The sequence below is a fragment of the Manis javanica genome, chromosome 3, assembly GCF_040802235.1.
Source record: "Manis javanica isolate MJ-LG chromosome 3, MJ_LKY, whole genome shotgun sequence".
Taxonomy (NCBI): domain Eukaryota; kingdom Metazoa; phylum Chordata; class Mammalia; order Pholidota; family Manidae; genus Manis; species Manis javanica.
This window is the reverse complement of record NC_133158.1, coordinates 11,169,328-11,176,664: the sequence shown is the minus strand read 5'-3', so window position 1 is coordinate 11,176,664 and position 7,337 is coordinate 11,169,328.

The following is a 7,337-nucleotide window of genomic DNA, read 5'->3' as shown; positions in this document are numbered from 1 at the left end:
GCCCACATTATATTACATGTACACTCCTTACTTAGACAGCAGTTCTAAGCCCTGACATTACAATCACCTAGGGAACATTTAAAACTGCCAATACCCAGTACCCATTCAAAACAACTGAATCACAGCCTCAGAGAACACGGAAGGGAAAAGCCAGGTACCTGGAATTTATAAGGTTTCCTGGTGGTTGTAACGTACAGCCATGGCTGAGAACCACTTATCTAGACTCCGTTATCTTCTAAAGTGTATAAAATACAGATTAACTTGAAGGAGCACCTCTCACATTATCTGTTCCATTAATTAGTTTAAAGTAGTTTAAATGAAGAGTCATTTGCTTCATTTACTCAATGAACTAATTTTCCCTTCTTAGAAAGTCATCCATCCAAATTTAGAGGAAGTCTCATATGTCTCTTACTTTGTTTCTAGATTATGAGCCTTACACTAATTTCTCAAAAAAGTATTTTTGAGAGCTCTTTTGTGTATTTACTGTTAGAAATGACATACATAAAGAAAAATGAGCCACTGTTCTTCTCAAGGAACTTGCCATCATTATTGCAACAAATACCTATCAAGCATTTTATTGACCCTGGGCATTGTAGGAGCCTTTGGGTATATAGTAGCAAACAATGAACATGTGACTCCTGGCCTTTTGGAACTTACAGTCTAGTACAGAGATAGGAGATCAGCAGGTAAAGATGTAAATCAGTAAATTATAAGGTAAGTAGAAATCATGGTAAATGTTATGAAGGAAATAAACAGAGTAGGCCTCCCTTAGATTGGGTGGTTAGGGATAGTTTCCACGAAACAGGTTCAAAATCATGAGGATATTTGATAGCTGTCTAGTGTATTCATAACAGTTAATTTCATAATACTGAGTAGACTCAATATATACCTTTTATGTCTGATTTCTTTTTTCTTAATGTAATGTTTTTGAGATATATTCATGTTGCTGAATGTATTCAAAGTTTATTTCTTATGGCCACCAAGCAGAATTTGAGTGTGAATATACCCTGGGTGATTTTTATGCACACAAAAGTTTAAGTATCACTTAATTTGATTTCTGTTTCTTTAAGGGTGATGACAACTGTTAGGTTTATCATACATAACGAAACTTGACCAACTATGGACTTGGCACTCAATACACATTAGCTGATTGGATAAATTTTTATGCCAACAGATAATACCTATTATTCTCTCTCCAGTGCCCTACAATACACTTTTTAAAAAATTTAAAGTGGATGTTAATTTGAGCCAACAAAAAACAGGAATGAGTATTTCCATACACAGCAAATGATTCATTTGGGGTGAGGCCATGGAAGCACATTAACGGCACAGAACCGGTTTATTCTCAAGTGTCCGCATAATGGAGGGAAACATTGCTCCACTGATCCTGGTCATTGTAGGACATGTAAACATATCCATGGTTGATTCTTACTCTTTAGTTGTAGGAATGGTTGATTCTTATTCTTACTCATTATCATAATTAATGATAATAATTAACTATGCAAAATTAGGATGCATTGCGGTGAAGATACTACTGTATCCTGAAAACTAGACTTGCCCTTATTAATCTCTGTCTTCACCATAGCCTGTGTCACATCTAGAATCTAGGTGCTCAATAAATGTTTCTGGAATTGAACTGAATGAAGATAAATTGCTTTAATACTGAATACAAATGTTTACAATGTGCTAACCGTAATGATTAGTTTGGGAAGTATTAAAAGAAGCACTTACCCAGCCTGCATTTTAATGCAAGTCACATTTCTGAGCTGAGATTGATGTTCTGCTTAATGCCTCCATGAAACAAGACTAACATTTAAATCAGTTAGTGTGCCAGAAGCAGTCTGGGAAATGTCAGTGTGGTTTGTGATTACGAGCTTGTCTAAATGAAGAAAATAAGTTCCCCTTAATAAACTGAGCTTTACACAGTTTAATAGGCTTCAGAAACCTATTAAAATGAAGAGAGACTGACTTGACTAAAATAAAAGGCTTGAACATATTATTGCCTATTCAAATTCATTCATTAATTATGGGATAAAGCCATCAAGAGAGATTCCATTTTGATAGGAACCAGTTAGAAGATAGTTATTGAAGGTTCACGCTCTGAAGTCAGATAGATTAGGTCTGCCGTGTCCTACCTGAGACCTAGGGTAATCCATGTAAGCTCTGTGACACTTAGTTCCCTGACCTATTAAGAGGAGATAATACTAACAACTGGGTTGCACTCTGACTGAATTACATAATGCATTATATTTGCCTTGCTAGACAAATTGGGGACAGAAGTCCAGCAAATAAGTATCCTCTGAGAGCTTGTTAGATATATGAAATCTGAAGCCTCACCCCAGACCTATTCCATTTAAGCAAGATCCTCAGGTGACTTGCATGCATATTAAAGAAATGCAGATCTTAAGTATATTACATATGCCAGACACACAGTAAATGCCAAATAAATATTCACTACTATTATTGTATGGAAAATTTCAGAAATATACACAAGACACAGTTCCATTTTCTGCCAAGGGATAGTCAGATATATTTCTTTACTGTATTGTTTATGTCTTTCATCTTAGAATTCTTTAACCATTGCAAAGATTGATGGTCCTTTAACAGATAGCATTTAATATAAACCCTGATTTTCTTAGTTTGATGATTATTTGCAAAACCAGGGTGTGATAGTAGGCATTTATCATCTGGAAAGCAGGCCTTATTTCTTTGGAACTACAAACTTACAGCTTTATCAAAATTGGCAGGCTAATGTTAAAATAAAATTAATTGACCTTTTTCTTCCCTCTTCACAGTCATATAATTGATAGAAAAAAAGATGAAACATAAGGGAACAAAGAGCAAGAATTTGAGAGGTGACCACTCCTAATTTCCTTAAGCTTATTTTAGCAAAGACTAGAGACAGCATGTATTGGGTGGGGAGCAGCAACACTTTCCTCCCGGGTTTTCCCCCCTCTGCATCAATACACTTGTGTGGTTCTGTCTGACAAACATCCAAGGGGAGTAAGGTGCTCAGTATTTGACTCAGAATTCTCTGTCTCCCTTGAGTAGGAGTTGGTAGTATAGTAATGGCAATGCATTACTCGTGAGTTTCAAACAGAAAGTACAAACCATTGAACTTTCAGATTTTTCAAAGCAAGCATGCTGTCCCCAAGCAAATAAACTGAAGATGGTGTGAGGCTGTAAGAAAAGTTAATTTATTGGAGTCTCTTCTAAGAACAATCAATTTGTGTTAAACTATAATGGAACATGTCTGCCCTTCTCCCACAGCCATAGCTGAACTGAAATAGAAGGAGGGGGCATTTACAATGGACATTTTATAAAAGGCGGAATCTAGGCTTCACCTTCCCAAGGGCAGCTACTCACTTGACATCTAATAACAGATTAATTTTACCTGTTTTGGAACTTGACATAAAATTATAAATATATAATCTGCTTCTTTCACTTGACCTAATTGGGGACACATTACTTCTTAATATCATTTATATTTAGGAAGAGAAGTATAAAAAGGACAACCAAATGCAGAAAAGAAACCAAAAAGCACTAATTATAAATAATGTATTTGATTTGCTACCTAGAAAAATCAGAGAATCAATGTAAAGGGTTCTGTAATTTAATTTTTAGAAGACAGTCACCATTTTTCCTTAAAGAATAGAGAAACTTTTAGACAAGTCATTCATAGACTTGTCAGGATGCTTTTGCATAATGTATTACTGAGAAAATGTGAATATAGATGATTTGTAAGGCATTGCTAAAAAGGCAGTTTAGGCCAACTCTGTGTGCCCTATTAGTATATTATAGTAGTTCATAATTTAAAATTAATTTTTATTTCATCTGAGGGTATTGGCTTTAAGGGATAAAAGTGAACTCATGGTAATTTTAAGCTAAGAAGAATATTAGTCTGAAATACCTGTTGGTTCATTTATTCAACAAATTTTGAATGCTAGTAATAAAATGTTGAGCAAAAACAAACTTAGCCTCTGTCCTGATAGATCTTACAATCTGGTGAGAGTCAGATAGTCATCAAAGAATCACACATATAAATTTAAAATTCCACTAAGATCAGAGTGGAGAGAGGCACAACCCTGTAACAGTGTATCAAAAGGGGGAATTGACTTAATAGGGAGTGTCAGAGAGTTTCCCCAAAGAAGTCACGGTGGAGCTAATATTAAAATCAGAATAATAAAAGAATGGTCCTAGAACTTAAAACAGCCTTGAAATTCTACAAATGATATTTGCAGAAACTGAGTGCAACATCTCAGCTGTTTGCCTAGAATATTTCCCATCATTACTGCTAGTATCCAACACACACACACACACACACACACACATACACTTTGACATGTAGCTCTTATGCAACCTCAGCTGTCAGCTGAAATTTCTTTCTTAGGGAAGAAGTCCCCAGATGTTCTTCACTCACCTAAAGCAGATCAAAGTCCCCTGTTTCATACTGTTATATTACTCTTCACATCTTCTTTATAACATGTCTGATAGGTTTGCTCCCTTGCTGGTGAAAAATAACATGAGATGATCTATACCACGTGCTTCACACAATACTTTTTTGTATATTGTAAATATGCAGTGATCATTAGTTCTTAGGGCACTAAGCATGTATAACTTCTGCACAAACATTCTAAGCTCTAGGAGAAAAAGAACCATGTGCCACATTTTCCCCTGTAATCCCAGCACTTGACATGTTACTGGCACTGGTATGCCAGCACAGAACAGTGTTAAGTGTGAAAGCACTGGAGTCAGACTATCAGGTTCAAATTCAGTGTTGGCAGTGTGAGTTTGGGTAGTTTAAGTTCTCTTGCCTACATGTCTCATCAGAAACTAGACTCAATGATAAAACTTTCCTCAGAGGGTTGTGAGCATTTATAAATTGAAAGTAATAGTGCTTGGCTCATAGTAAAGGGATTTATGCATTAATTATAATTAGGGGTTCAGTAACTGAACTTTCTTAATCTAATTTTAATCTAAATTTAATTTAATATTAATTTAAAAATAACTTCTGAAATCCTTCTAACCACGCTTCAGGCACTCAGTGTCTGCATGGAACTTGCAGCTAAAGTGTTGAACAGCACCATGGTTAGAGTCCATACCCTAACTAACTACTAAACTACTTCCTGTCATTGACCAGCCCATCACTCTTCAGGTGTGCTTTGATCCAGGTGCTCAATAATCTATTACTGGCACTCAGTTTTTCTCTTTCCATTTCTTAACTCCAATTTCTCATTGCTGGATCTCTTTTTGGCAGTATCACTTCATGTGCATTCAACATTAATATTAGCAGTTTTCAGAATATGGCCCTTGTTTCCATCTAGTGGGAAAGAAAACTCATTTTCTAGGAGCTTACAAAATATGCTGTTAGTTGAACCCCTGAGTGGCCTGATTTAGTGATGTACCCATTTCTGAACTAGTCATATAGGCAAGAGGAAAAATCTTTTCATTGGCATTTGTCTGGGTCACAAGATCTATACCTGGAGCTGGTGGTGGAGGCAACTTCATTCAAAAGCCCTCTGCTGAGATTAGAGGAGGGGTCCAGAATAAGTTGAGGATCCCAGCCTAATGGGCCATTTTTGCTCCTAGGGAAATCTGAAGAGATTGACCATACTATACCCCTGACAACGCCAGACAAGGGTTGTGGCTTTGCCTCTAGATACCTCATGCAGAGTTGAGTTTCAGTGTGACTTAAAAGGAGAATTTTCACTTTTTTTTTTTTTTTGGCAAGAACATTTACATTCTAAGAACAGGTAAATATGTGACATGACAGATGTGTTAACTAGATGGTGGGGAATCCTTTCACAATGTATTATGTATATCAAATCACCATGCTGTACACTTTAAACTTCTTAAAATTTTATAGATAAATTATACCTCAATAAATATATATATATTTTTTGGGAGGGCATCTCTCATATTTATTGATCAAATGGTTGTTAACAACAATAAAATTCTGTATAGGGGACTCAATGCACAATCATTAATCAACCCCAAGCCTAATTCTCAACATTCTCCAATCTTCTGAAGCATAACGAACAAGTTCTTACATGGTGAACAAGTTCTTACATAGTGAATAAGTTCTTACATGGTGAACAGTGCAAGGGCAGTCATATCACAGAAACTTTTGGTTTTGATCACGCATCATGAACTATAAACAATCAAGTCAGATATGATTATTCGTTTGATTTTTATACTTGATTTATATGTGAATCCCACATTTCTCCCTTATTATTTTTATTATTATTTTAATAAAATGCTGAAGTGGTAGGTAGATGCAAGATAAAGGTAGAAAACATAGTTTAGTGCTATAAGAGGGCAAATGTAGATGATCAGGTCTGTGCCTATAGACTAAGTATTAATCCAAGCTAGACAAGGGCAACAAAACATCCACGGATGCAGAAGATTTCTCTCAAAACGGGGGTGAGGTTCTAAGCCTCCCCTCTGTTGATCCCCAATTTCTCACCTGATGGCCCCCCTGTGACTGTGCCTGTCTTAGGTTGTTCCTCCCTTGAGGAATCTTACCCATCTCTGGCTAACCAGTCATCTTCCAGGGCCATACAGGGAAATGTAAAGTTGGTAAGTGAGAGAGAAGCAATATTGTTTGAAAAGGTTAGCTTTTTACTTCTTTGGAGATTTATGCCCTGTGGCTTCTATGCCCAGCATTTGTCTTGAGGTATCTTTACCACTTGGAATAATTATGATGCTCGGTAATTTTCGATATGAGGCATGAATTTTTCTAAAGGGTTGTAATTAGGAAGGAAGAAGAAAAGCTATAGAAGTAGCAGATGGAAGAAAATATGGAAAGATTGATTATTTCTTTGACATATCTTCTTGTAGAGTAACAAAAGCATGTATAGGTCTTAAACAACTAATTCGATTGCATACATACATTAACATAATAGGAATACAGCTACATAATAAAAGCAGACCTACAATTACCAGCCATATCCAGTGAAACCAAGAAAACCAGTTAGGTACCCTAGACATTTGTGAAACTTATTGATGATATGATGGATATTGTCTAACTGAATTTGAATAGTTTGAGAAAAATCAGACAAATTAAAACAACACATTCCTGGGAACTGTTCACATCCCATATGTTCTTTTAACAGTAGATAGTCTATAGTCGCACGATTTTGGAGCACTGCAACTTGAACTTCTCCTAATTCTTGGTTGAGTTCCGACAGTATAGATCCAGTCAAATTTGTTATTTTACTGTATGCACAGGCCAGCTTAGATATCTCCTTCTTGATTCCAATGGCAAGCCCAGGAACCAGTGGGATGAATGCAGCTACAACTGCAACAGCGCCAGGATCTTTGCTGAAGTTATTTAA